Here is a 12,496-nt window from a genome sequence, read left to right on the forward strand (position 1 = left end):
GGGGTGCCGGCGCAGGGGCGGTTCCCAGGGGCGAAACCCGGCCGGGAGGGCCCGCCCATTGGGCGGAGTCCGGCAGTTCCGGCTCCTCCAGGGGCCGGTCCACGCGGAGGGTGGACCGTAGAGGCAGCGCTCCGAGCCCCAGTGGTTTTCCAGGCTACCGACAGAAGCCAAGCCCGGGTTTAACCCTTCAAACGCTGAAGAGCTTGGGACGTGAAAGCCAGCATTTCAAAATCATTCATTCCCTTCATCAAAGCATTTGTGACGAGGTAGATCTTAGAAAAGATGTACTTTTCTTCCATTTACAATCTACAAGTGAATGAAGTTCTAAGACTTGAATTCGATAATTGCTCCCAAAGTTAGGGTCCACTCTTCTTATGTTAAAGGACTGGGTAAAGATAATTTGGGGGCAGGGAAAGTCGCACTGTCTTTTAAGCCATTTAAAAGTGAATTTAGCAAAGAACTTACATAAAACAGGCACCTAGTTTTTAGTTTAAAATGAACCTTAAAAGGATAACTTGATCCCCTTGCTGTACAGTGGGAAAATAAAAAAATAAAGTATTTGAATCCAAAAAAAACCTTAAAAAGACAGTAAAATTTCCATTACAATCCTTTCTTCAAACTTAAAAATTCCTTGTATCTTGATTGAAAGATTTCAGGTATTTATCAGGCACTAACGATTGATTATAGAATTGCTTTTTTTTTTTTTTAAGGGCCACACTTGCAGCATATGGAGGTTCCCAGGCTAGGGGTCCAGTCGGAGCTCCAAGTGCAGGCCTTTGCCACAGCCACAGCAACCTCAGATCCCAGTGGCATCTACCATCTACACCACAGCTCACAGCAACACCAGATTCTCAACCCAATGAGCTAGGCCAGGAATTGAACCTGCAACCTCATGGTTCCTAGTCAGATTCGTTAACCACTGCACCACGACGGGAAATCCCTAATCTGACTTTTAATGAATGTATTTCCTGTTCTGTTTATGAAAGGTAAAGCCAGAACTTGAAGCACAAAGACAGAGGAAATAGAAAACCACGAGTACGTAACTGAAAATCAGTGGATGGATGGTCAGTCACCTTAAGGCAAGCATGAGTATAAAAACACACTAAATAATGAACACAGTTTTCTATACAGCAGAATAACATCCAATTTTGGACCACTGGCCAAAAGAGGCTTAATTATTAAAACAATAACAAAAAGACAACTTACAGAATGCGAGAAAATAGTTTCAAATGATGCAACTGACAAGGGCTTAATATCTAAAATATACAAACAACTTATACAACTCAACAGCAAAAAAGCCAACAACCCAATGGAAAAATGGGCAAAAGACTTGAATAGACATTTCTCCAAAGAAAATATACAGATGGCCAGCAAGCACATGAAAAAATGCTCAACATCACTAATTATTACAGAAAAGCAAATCAAAACTACTATGAGGTACCATCTCACACCAGTCAGAATGGCCATCATTAATAAGTCCATAAATAACAAATGCTGGAGAGGGTGTGGAGAAAAGGGAACCCTCCTGCACTGTTGGTGGGAATGTAAGCTGGTGCAACCACCGTGGAAAACAGCACAGAGGTACCTTAGAAATCTATACATAGAACTACCATATGACCCAGGAATCCCACTCTTGGGCATATATCCAGAAAAAAACTTGAAAAAACACATGCATTCGTATGTTCATTGCAGCATTATTCACAATAGCCAAGACCTGAAAACAACATAAATGTCCACTGACAGATGAATGGATTAAGAAAATGTGGTATATATACACAATGGAATAGTATTCAGCCATAAAAAAGAACAAAATAGGAGTTCCCATCGTGGCTCAGTGGTTAACGAATCTGACTAGGAACCATGAGGTTGTGGTTTCGATCCCTGGCCTTGCTCAGTGGGTTGGGGATCCGGCGTTGCTGTGAGCTGTGGTGTAGGTTGCAGACACAGCTCAGATCCCGTGTTGCTGTGGCTCTGCGTAGGCCGGCAGCTATAGCTCCGATTCAACCCCTAGCCTGGGAACCTCCATATGCCACGGGAGAGGCCCAAGAAAAGGCAAAAAGACAAAAAAAAAAAGAAAAGAAAAAAAAAAGAAATAATGCCATTTGCAGCAACATGGATGGAACTAGAGACTCTCATACTAAGTAAAGTAAGTCAGAAAGAGAAAGACAAATACCATATGATATCACTTATATCTGGAATCTAATATACAGCACAAATAAACCTTTCCACAGAAAAGAAACTCATGGACTTGGAGAACAGACTTGGGGTTGCCAAGGGGGAGGGGGAGGGATTGTGGTGGATGGGAATCTGGGGTTAAGAGATGCAAATATTGCCTTTGGAATGGATAAGTAATGAGATCCTGCTGTATAGCACTGGGAACTATAACTAGTCACTTATGATGGAGCATGATAATGTGAGAAAAAGAATGTAGATATGTATGTGTGACTGGGTCACCTTGCTGTACAGTAGAAAATTGACAGAACACTGTAAACCAGCTATTATGGAAAAATAAAAAGCATTAAAAAAATAAAAAGATTACCTTGTTATAGTGATAAATCCCCAGATTGGACCCAGTAGAATTATTGGAGCAAGGCTCCAGTACTCTTCATCTGGTACCTGCTGCTCAAATCCCAGCCAGCATAAAAATGGATGGAGGCAGTCATCCTTGTCGTGGCTCAGCAGGTTAAGAATCTGACTAGTATCCATAAGGATGCAGGTTCGACTCCTGGCCTCACTCAATGGGTTAAGTTCTGGCATTGTCATAAGCTGTGGCTGGGATCTGACTTTGCTGACGCTGTGGTGTAGGCCAGCAGCTGTAGATCCAATTCCACCCCTAGCCTGGCAACAAACATAGGCCACAGGTGTGGCCCTAGAGAGAAAGAAATAAAATAAAATGGATGGAAGCATAAATCAGTGTCAGGAGATATGATGGACAGCTAGTATTATTTTCTATTCCCTTGGTTATCCCCTCATGTCTAGCCAATTACCAAATAGCTGCCATTTATTTAGAACTTAATATGCATCAATCCTTTACACACATTATCATTTTCCATTATCATTAATCCTCATACCACGTATTATTCCCACATTACAAATGAAGCAAGGGCTGTACAGCAGAAATTGACAGAACATTGTAAATCAACTATAAACAAAAAGAAACAAGGGAGACACAAGGAAGAAGCTAAGGCATCCACTTAAGCACGGAGAGCTAGAAGCCAACATAACTGGGATTCAAATGAAATGCACTAAATGCAAAGCTCTGCCTCTTTCCTTAAGACTGAAATGCCCCTGGAACATTTACCTGCCAAGATAAGCAGAGGCCCAAATATGAAAGACCTGTGAGTCCTGTTGAGTATTCTGCTACCTGTGAGATAGTCCAGAGTTGTTGTTCAGGAGGTGGCTCCAAATGGAAATCAGAGGGGGCTTTGCCTAGAGACACTGACTTAGGAATTGCTGGCATAAGAAGGATCAGCGAAGTCTGGGTGTGGATGGAGTCACTGAGATCTTCCAAAGGATGCCTGAGAAATAAAATACTTAAAGGATAATCACAATCTCCAGTGAAGATGGAAGAGTACCTAAATATGAGAGAAAAAAACAGGAGGGTGTATTGCCTCAGAAATCAAGAAAAAATAGTATTTCAGGGAGAAAGGAGTCAACAATAACAAATATCAAAGATAGGAATGGCCAACAGTGTTGACCGCATAAGAATTAAGAAGAACCATTGGATCTAAAGACCACAAAGACTTCAGTGGCCTTGGGTGGGGTGGTTTGGGGAGCTGGTAGATATAAAAATCCTCAAGGAAATACTAGCAAACTGAATCCAAGAGCATGCTGAAAGGATTATATACCATGACCAAATGAAACTTACCTCAGGAACGGAAGAGTAATTCAACAGAAGGAAATCAATCTATGCAACACATGACGTGAATAAAACAATGGGGAAAAAACCACATGATCATAAATGGCACTGAAAAGGAACTTGACAAACACCCAACACTCTTTCTGAGTGATAAAAACCACTCAGAAAACTAGAAACAGAAGTAAAATTTCTCAACATGATAAAGCACCTTTATGAAAAAATCACAGCTAAAATCATATCCAATAGTAAAACCCTGAAAGCTTTCCCCTGAAGCTCAAGAATGAGACAAAGATACTGTTTTCACTGTAGCTACTGAACATTATACTGAGAGTTGTAGCCTGATCAATTAGGCAAGAAAAAGAAGTAAAAGACATCCATATTGGAAAGGAAAAAATAAAACTATTTCTATTCACAGATGACATGTATATATACAGACAGATTCTTTAGGTTCTATATTTGTATACTTTGTATATTTAAATGCAGGTATATTCCCAAAAAATACAACCCCCCCCCACAAAAACCACTGCTAGAGCTCATAAGCAAATTCAGCAAAATTTCAGGATACGAGATCAACATATAAGAATGAGTTGTTTCCATATACAGTCAACAATCCTAAAAGAAAATTACAAGAACAATTCCAAAGGAATAAAATATTTAGGAATAACTTTAAACAAGGTGGTGAAAGACACTCAAAGCTATTAAACATTGCTGAAATAAATTAAATAAATGAAAAGGTATCTTCTTAATCATGGACAGAAAAACAATGTTAAAATATCAATACTATCAAAAAGGTCTACAGATTCAGCATCATCCCTATCAAAACTCCAGTCTTTTTGGTAGAAATGGAAAAGCTGACCCTCAAATTCATATGGAATTCAAGGGGCCTACAATAGCCAAAACAAACAACCTTGAAAAAGAAAAAACACAGGGCTTAGACCTCAGATTTCAAGAAAACCACAGTAATTAAAAGTGTGGGACTGACAAAAGGACAGGCACACAGACCAATGAAACAGAGAGTCCAGAAATAAACCCATACATGTATGGCCAACTGATTTTTTTTAAGGTAAAATATGTTTTAGTTTCTATCAAATGCAAATCAATGTAAGAGTACAATGAAGCTTCTAAAAACCACAGATATGGACCATGTCAGTCAGTCCATCACTCAGTTGTTGGTTTGTTTGTTTTGAGGTATACCTGCTTTACAGTATTATATTTCAGGTGTACAACAGTGATTCGCAATTTTTAAAGATTATGCTCCACTTATACTTACTATAAAATGGTGCCTCTATTCTTTGTGCTGCATGTACTAGTAGCTTACTTACTTTATACACAGTAGTTTCTACCTCTTAATCCCCCTACCCCCCCCTTTCCCTCTCCTCTCTAGTAACCACTAGTTTTCTTTTTTTCTTTTATTTAGGGCCACACTTGCAGCATATAAACGTTCCCAGGGTAGGGGTTGAATTGGAACTACAGCTGCTGGCCTATGCCACAGTCACAGCAACGCCAAATCTGAGCCGCTTCTGTGACCTAGGCCACAGCTCATGGCAATGCCAGATTGTTAACCCACTGAGTGAGGTCAGGGATCAAACCTGCGTCCTCATGGATACTAGCAGGGTTTGTTTCCACTGAGCTACAGCAGGAACTCCAACACTTCACTTCTTTTTATGGACAAATAATATTCCATCGCATGGATAGTATCGCATTTTTTCTTTATCCAGTAATCAGCTGATGGACATTTGGGTTCTTTCCACTTTGGGGCTATTATGAATAATGCTTCTATGACCATTCAGTATAAGTATTTTTAGTGTGTTTATGTGTGTGTGAGAACATGTGTTTTTAATTTTCTTGGTTATATACCTAGGAGTGGAATGAATACTGGGTTATATTGCAACTCTGTGTTTAACTTCTAGAGGAACTGTGAGACTGTTTTCCAAAGTGGCTGTGCCATTTTATATTCCCAGCACAATTAATCATCAGAGAAGGGCAAATCAAAACCACAATATCACCTCACAACCATCAGAATGGCTATTATCAAAAAGACCAAGCTCAAAACAAACAAAAAAACAAAAACAAAAACAAAGAAAAAACCCCTGTGGGTGCAGCCCTAAAAAGACAAAAAAAAAAAAAAAAAAAAGATAACAAATAACAAGTGTTAGTGAAGATGTGGAGAAAATGTACCTTTGTGCACTGTTTGTGGGAATGTCATTAAAGCCAGTATGGAAAACAGTACAGAGGTTCTCAGAAAAATTAAACATAGAGCTACTGTATGATCCAGCAATTCCACTCCTGGGTATTTAACCAAGGAAAGCAAAAACATTGCTTAGAAAAAAAAAATCTATGTTCATTGCAGCATTATTTATAATAGCCAAGGTATGGAAGTAACTAAGTCCCCATCAACAGATGAGTGGATAAAATATTGTGGTATATGTATATACACACATGCACAAATATATACACAGTGGAATTTTACTCAGCCATGAAAAAGAATGAAATCTTGCCATTTGTGACAACGTGGATAGACGTAGAAGGTATTACACTTAGTGAAGTAAGTCAGACAGAAAAGCAAATGGTGTATTATTTCACTTATATGTGGAATGTAAAACACTAATGAACAAACATAATAAAACAGAAACAGTCATAGATTCAGAGAACGGGTGGTTGCTTGAGGAGAAGGAGCTGAGGGGAGGAGAGAAAAAGGTGAGAGGAAGAGATACAAACTTCCAGTGGCAAAATAAATGAGTCACATATATGAAAAGTACAGTGAGGAGAATATAGTCAATAATTACATTTTCATACGGTGACAGATCATAACTAGATTTACTGTGGTGATCATTTTAAAATGTATAGAAACATGGAATTACTACGTTGTATAAGAGGAACTAATATATTGTTGTAGATCAATTATACTTCAAAACCAAATAAACTAATAGAAAAAGAGATCAGCTTTGTGATTACCAGAGGTAGGGAGAGAGGGGAGGAAGAAGTGGATGAAGGCGGTCAATAAGTAGAAATCCCTGGAGTTCCCGTTGTGGCTCAGTGGTTAATGAATGCAACTAGGAACCATGAGGTTGCAGGTTCAATCCCTGGCCTCACTCAGTGGGTTAAGGATCCTGCATTGCTGTGAGCTGTGGTATAGGTCGCAGACTCAGCTCGGATCCCGCGTTGCTGTGGCTCTGGCATAGGCTGGCAGCTACAGCTCCGATTAGACCACTAGCCTGGGAACCTCCATCTGCCGTGGGAGCGGCCCTAGAAATGGCAAAAAGAGAAAAAAAAAAAAAAAACAGTAGAAATCCCCAGTTATGAGAAATAAGTACTAGTGATGATAAACACAATAAACATAATTAATGCTATTATATATTACATATGAAAGGTAAGAGAATAAACCCTGAGTTCTCATCATAAGGAAATTTCTATTTTAAAAAGTTTGTATCTATATGAGATGATGGATGGTTTCTAAACTTACTGTGATAATCATTTCATGATGTATGTAAGTCAAATCATTATGCTGTATATCTTAAACTTTATACAGTACTGATATCAATTATATCTCAATAAAACTGGAAGAAAAAAAAAGGAATAAAGTACTGATACTGATATATACTGCAACATGGATGAACCCTGAAAATATTATGCTAAGTGAGAGAAGCCAGACACAAAGGACCACATATTGTATGATTCCACTGACATGAGAGATTCAGAATAGGCAAATCCAGAGAGACAGAGAGTAGATGAGTGGTTGCCAGGGGAAAAGGAAATGGTGATGCCTGCTAATGGGTACGGGATTTCTTTTTGTGATGATGAAAATGTTCTGGAATTAGACAGTGATGAGGGGTGTGCAACCTTATGAGTATACTAAAATCCATTGAATTTATAAAGGATGAATTTTGTGACATTTGAATTACATCTCATTTTTTAAAAGAGTGCTTATTTTACCTTACCATGGATAACAAAAAATATTTTTCCCCCATCTTGACCAATCTGATGGGAGAAGACAAAAGATTCTATATTTAATTTTCATCTTTTTATTAGCAAGACAAAATATGTTGATCATTTAATTTCTTCATTAATGATTTATCTGTTGACACACTTTGCTCATTTTAGTTTTAGGGTCTTTAACGTTGTCTTACTGTTTTGTAAAAACTCTTCAGATTACAAGGTCATTAACCCCTTCTATTTTCCTAATTTGTCATTTGCCTTTTAATTTTTTTATGTCACCTGTCTTCTACACGTTCTTCATTCTTGCATAATCAAAATCATTCACTTTCTCTTTATGATTTTGTCTATTCTTTTAACACTTTGAAACTCTATCTTTCCCCTTTACTGATCCCACAAATTCTAGGACAAGAGAAATATTCATCTGTATTTTCTTCTTCTGTTTGCTAATTAATTTTCTTATACTTCATTTTTTAAGTGAGGAATAAGCAACAACACTGCAGGGGAATCTAGATGCTTATTTTCCTGTGATGGCCCCTTCTAGATGCGCTCTACCCGGGAAGAGAAAATAGAAGGGAAGATCCCGAGAAAGCCCATGAACCCAAACCCCAGCCTGGCAAACAGGCAGGTGTTTCTTCTTCATCCTTGGAAGGACAGGTAAAGAAAGTCTATCAATTGTCTTATCTCAGTACCTGACACAGAGTAGGTGCTCAGTAACTGTCAGCTGTTAAATTAAATCCTTTGGTTATGTTATACCTCAGTCTGGATGAACTGGGCCTGGCCAACCCAAATGGAGCCCGCGGGGGAGCAGCATGATCCGCGCAGGTTAGAACACGCGAATGGCTGCATTTTCCCACAGTCTTCAGGGCTCCATACCTCATACCCCACAATGACTGAGAATTCTTTCTCAGAATGTGGCGAGATGGGGACCCACAGGCAGAGTCCAACTTGATAACCTCCCTCTGGGCTCTCACATTATTTTCCTAAAAGTGACTTGCATTTCTCCTGTCTTGTCCAAAGCTCCAGGACCTCTTTTTACATGTCACATAACAATGGCACTTGGGTGGAGGTGAACGTGAGATCATTCCATTGATCTTATTTCATCTTAAAAGGACCACTTCTGGTCTTCCAGCCATTCACTCTACCTAATCTTCATTTGCTTTCCTAATAAAAGGGAACTAACTTGTCTTAAATTTTATATTCTTCCTATCAGGACACGTGTTTTCTAAGCCTTCATATCTTTATATGTTACCTGATCTGTAAAATAATTATTGGGAGGCATGAATGACAGGGTCAGAAAGGATTCTCTTAAAGTTCTGGCTACTTGCAGATCTGAATAGGACTACGGCTTCTCTATGGAACTTACCTTAAGGACACCTACTTGACTCCAAGAGAAACGTGTCCACCTGTTAAGTGATGCTACACTACAACACTTCTCAGATTTTTAATCATGAAAATGTGTTCATTTTTTTTCCTGTTTATCTCTGTTAGGAAGGAGGGTAATTTTAGTATATTTTTTGAGATATAACTGACATAGAGCATTGTGTAAGCTTAGGTTTTACAATGTGGTGATTTGATACACATATCCATTACAAAATGATGACCACAATAAGGTTACCTAACACATCCAATTACCTCATAGAACTACTTTTTGGTTGGTAGTAGCAATATTTAAGATCTACTCTCAGCAGCTTTCAGGTATGTTAACTATGCTGTGTATCTGATCCCCAGAACTTATTCATTTTATAGCTGGAAGTATATACCTTTGACCAACTTCTCCCCAATACCCCAAGTCCTCAGCCCTGGGCAACCACCATTCTACTCTCTATTATTACGAATTTGGCTTTTTAAAGATTCCTCATGTAAGCAAGATTATACAGTATTTGTCTCTGTCTGACTTATTTCACTTAGCCATAATACACTCAAGGTCCATCCAGGCTGTCGAAAGTGGCAGGAATTCCTTCCTTTTTATGGCTGAGTAATATTCCTCCCCCACCCCCGTGTGTGTGTGTGTGTGTGTGTGTGTGTGTGTGTGTGTGTGTGTGTAACACTTTCTTTACTTATTCTTTGATGGAGATTTAGGTTATTTCCACATCTTGGCTATTAGGAATAATGTTGCAATGAATGCTGGATAACTCTCTGAGAGTGATTTCATTTCTTTTGGACATACACCCAGAAGTGGGATGGCTAGATCATATGATAGTTCTGTTTTTAATTTTTTGAGGAACCTCCATGCTATTTTCCACAGTGGCTGCATTTCCAAAGCACGCAAGAGTTCCCTTTTCTCCACCCTTGCTGACACTTGTGAAACTCTCATCTTTTGACCATAGTCATTCAAACAAGTGTGATGGGATACCTCACTGTGGTTTGATTTTCATTTCCCTGATCATTACTGATGTTGAGCACCTTTCCTTGGACCTGTTGGCCATTCGAATGTCTTCTTTGGAAAAATGTCCCAAAGAAGTTCCTCTGCTTATTTTTGAATCAAAACTGATCATACTAGTCTTTAACTTGCTTGCTTCTCAACATTGACTCAGCCTCTGACTAAGAGTTCTTGATGCATCAGTGAGCACAAGAGTAGAAAAGCACTAAATTATACCTGTTTCTTTTTAGGGCCACATCTGCAGCATAAGGAGGTTCCCAGGCTAGGGATGGAATTGGAAGCTGCAGCTGCTGGCCTGTGCCATGACCACAGCAATGCCAGATCCGAGCAGCATCTGTGACCTGTGGTGCAGCTTGTGGCAATGCCAGATCCTTAACCCACTGAGTGAGGTCAAGGATCCAACCTGCATCCTCATGGATGGTAGTCGGTTTCTTAATCCACTGAGCCACAATAGCAATTCCTACACCCATTTCTTTGACAGTGTAGCCTGGTGATGTTCAGCCTTGTTTTTTATAGAATTTATACTTTCTTAGTTGGCTTCCAATTTTAAGAGATAGACTTTGGCATCTCAAAGATTTGGAGCTATATCTTAACCATATGACTTATAAACTGTGCAAATGTGGCAAATAACCTAAGCTTCCACTGCCTAATCTATAAAAGCATGGCTAGTTACAGCATCCATGAGGATTAAATGAAATAACCTATGTAAAGCACTTTCATAGTTCTTGGAGTTCCTGTGATGATGCAGTGGTTAACGAATCCAACTAGGAACCATGAGGTTTCGGGTTCGGTCCCTGGCCTTGCTCAGTGGGTTAAGGATCCGGCATTGCCGTGAGCTGTGGTGCAGGTCGCAGACTCGGCTTGGATCCCACGTTGCGGTGGCTGTGGTGTAGGCCGGCAGCCACAGCTCCGATTGGACCCCTAGCCTGGGAGCCTCCATATGCCACAGGAGCAGCCCTAGAAAAGGCAAAAAAAAAAAAAAAAAAAAAAGGCACTTTCATAGTTCTTGAAATATGCTAAAATTTCCAAAAGAAGTAATGAGAAGAGTAGTTTCTGTCCAGACAGAGTAACATACTCCACCCTGTCTCTCACACTGAATGCAACTAAAAACCCGGGATAGAATTCACAGAGCAGTTAGAGGAGGCCACTGAAGAGTAAACGGTAGCAGGCTGATTGGCAAAAGGAACTAGAATTTGAAATACCCCCCAAACAGCAGTGAGTTTCTCATTGTTCTTTCCTCTGATGTCTCCTAGCCTGGATCAAAGGCAGTCCAATACCCAGAACTGTGCACTCGGTATAGACAGAAAGGGCTTCAGCAGATGCCCTCTATCATTTCTCTGAGGCAAAGAGAGAGTTGGCCCCACTGGGGGAAATACCCTATTTCTTTCTATTTGCTTGCTTTGTTTTTCCTTCCTCTCCAATCCAAGCTCCCAGGCAACCCTTGAGCAGCAGCAGTAGCAGGAGCAGCCAAGTATATACCTAAAACTTTGAGGGAGAGAACTGTTATCTCTGGTCAGATGGAATGTCTCAAGAATGCCTGCACTGCTTTTTTCCCCCTCTCTCTCATCCTCTTGCCGAGGAATCCCGGAGGCACACAGTCATGGGAAGTATACAGCAGAATTGAAGTGAGCCTTTCTAGCCAGAGGAAGAGGAAGAGGAAGGAAAGCCTCTGGGAGCCAGAAAGAGTAGGCAAGAATCACAGAGAGGAGGGAACTCAAGAAAACAACTGCATAAAATTGTATGCAAAATGAGCTCACACTTCAGACGATCCATATGCATAACATTTTTTTTCTTTTTACTGTCTCACCTGCGACACATGGAAGTTCCTGGGAAAGGGGTCACAGCCAGAGCAACGCCAGGTCTGAGCTGCATCTGCAACCCACACCACAGCTTGCAGCAATGCCAGATCCTTAACGCACTCAGCAAGGCCAGAGACCAAACCTGCATCCTCATAAACACTATGTTGGGGTTTTTTTGTTTGTTTGTTTTTTGCTTTTTAGGGCTGCACCTTCGGCATATGGAAGTTACCAGGCTAGGTATTAATTTGGAGCTATAGCTGCTGGCCACAGCCACAGCAATGATGGATCTGAGCCGCATCTTCTACCTACACCACAGCTCACAGCAACACCAGATCCTTAACCCACTGAGTGAGGCCAGGGATCAAACCCCAATCCTCATGGATCCTAGTCGGGTTCATTAACTGCTGAATCCTTTGAAGAGAACCTCTATGTCGGGTTCTTAACTTGCTGACACACAACAGGCACTACCATATTCATAAATTTGACCCTAAACATTATACCAAAAATTTTGAGAAGTGAATT

The 12,496-nt window shown here is 40.1% G+C and overlaps 1 protein-coding gene across 5 annotated transcripts in view; it reads right to left on the bottom strand.

Annotated features, from left to right (window-relative positions):
- The window catches only part of SPAG1 (sperm associated antigen 1), a 97,865-nt gene that overhangs the window by 33,000 nt on the left and 52,369 nt on the right, over window positions 1-12,496 (bottom strand). The gene's annotated exons all lie outside the window — the stretch shown is intronic.

Source organism: Sus scrofa, chromosome 4 (assembly GCF_000003025.6).
Source record: "Sus scrofa isolate TJ Tabasco breed Duroc chromosome 4, Sscrofa11.1, whole genome shotgun sequence".
In the NCBI taxonomy this organism is placed as follows: Eukaryota; Metazoa; Chordata; class Mammalia; order Artiodactyla; family Suidae; genus Sus; species Sus scrofa.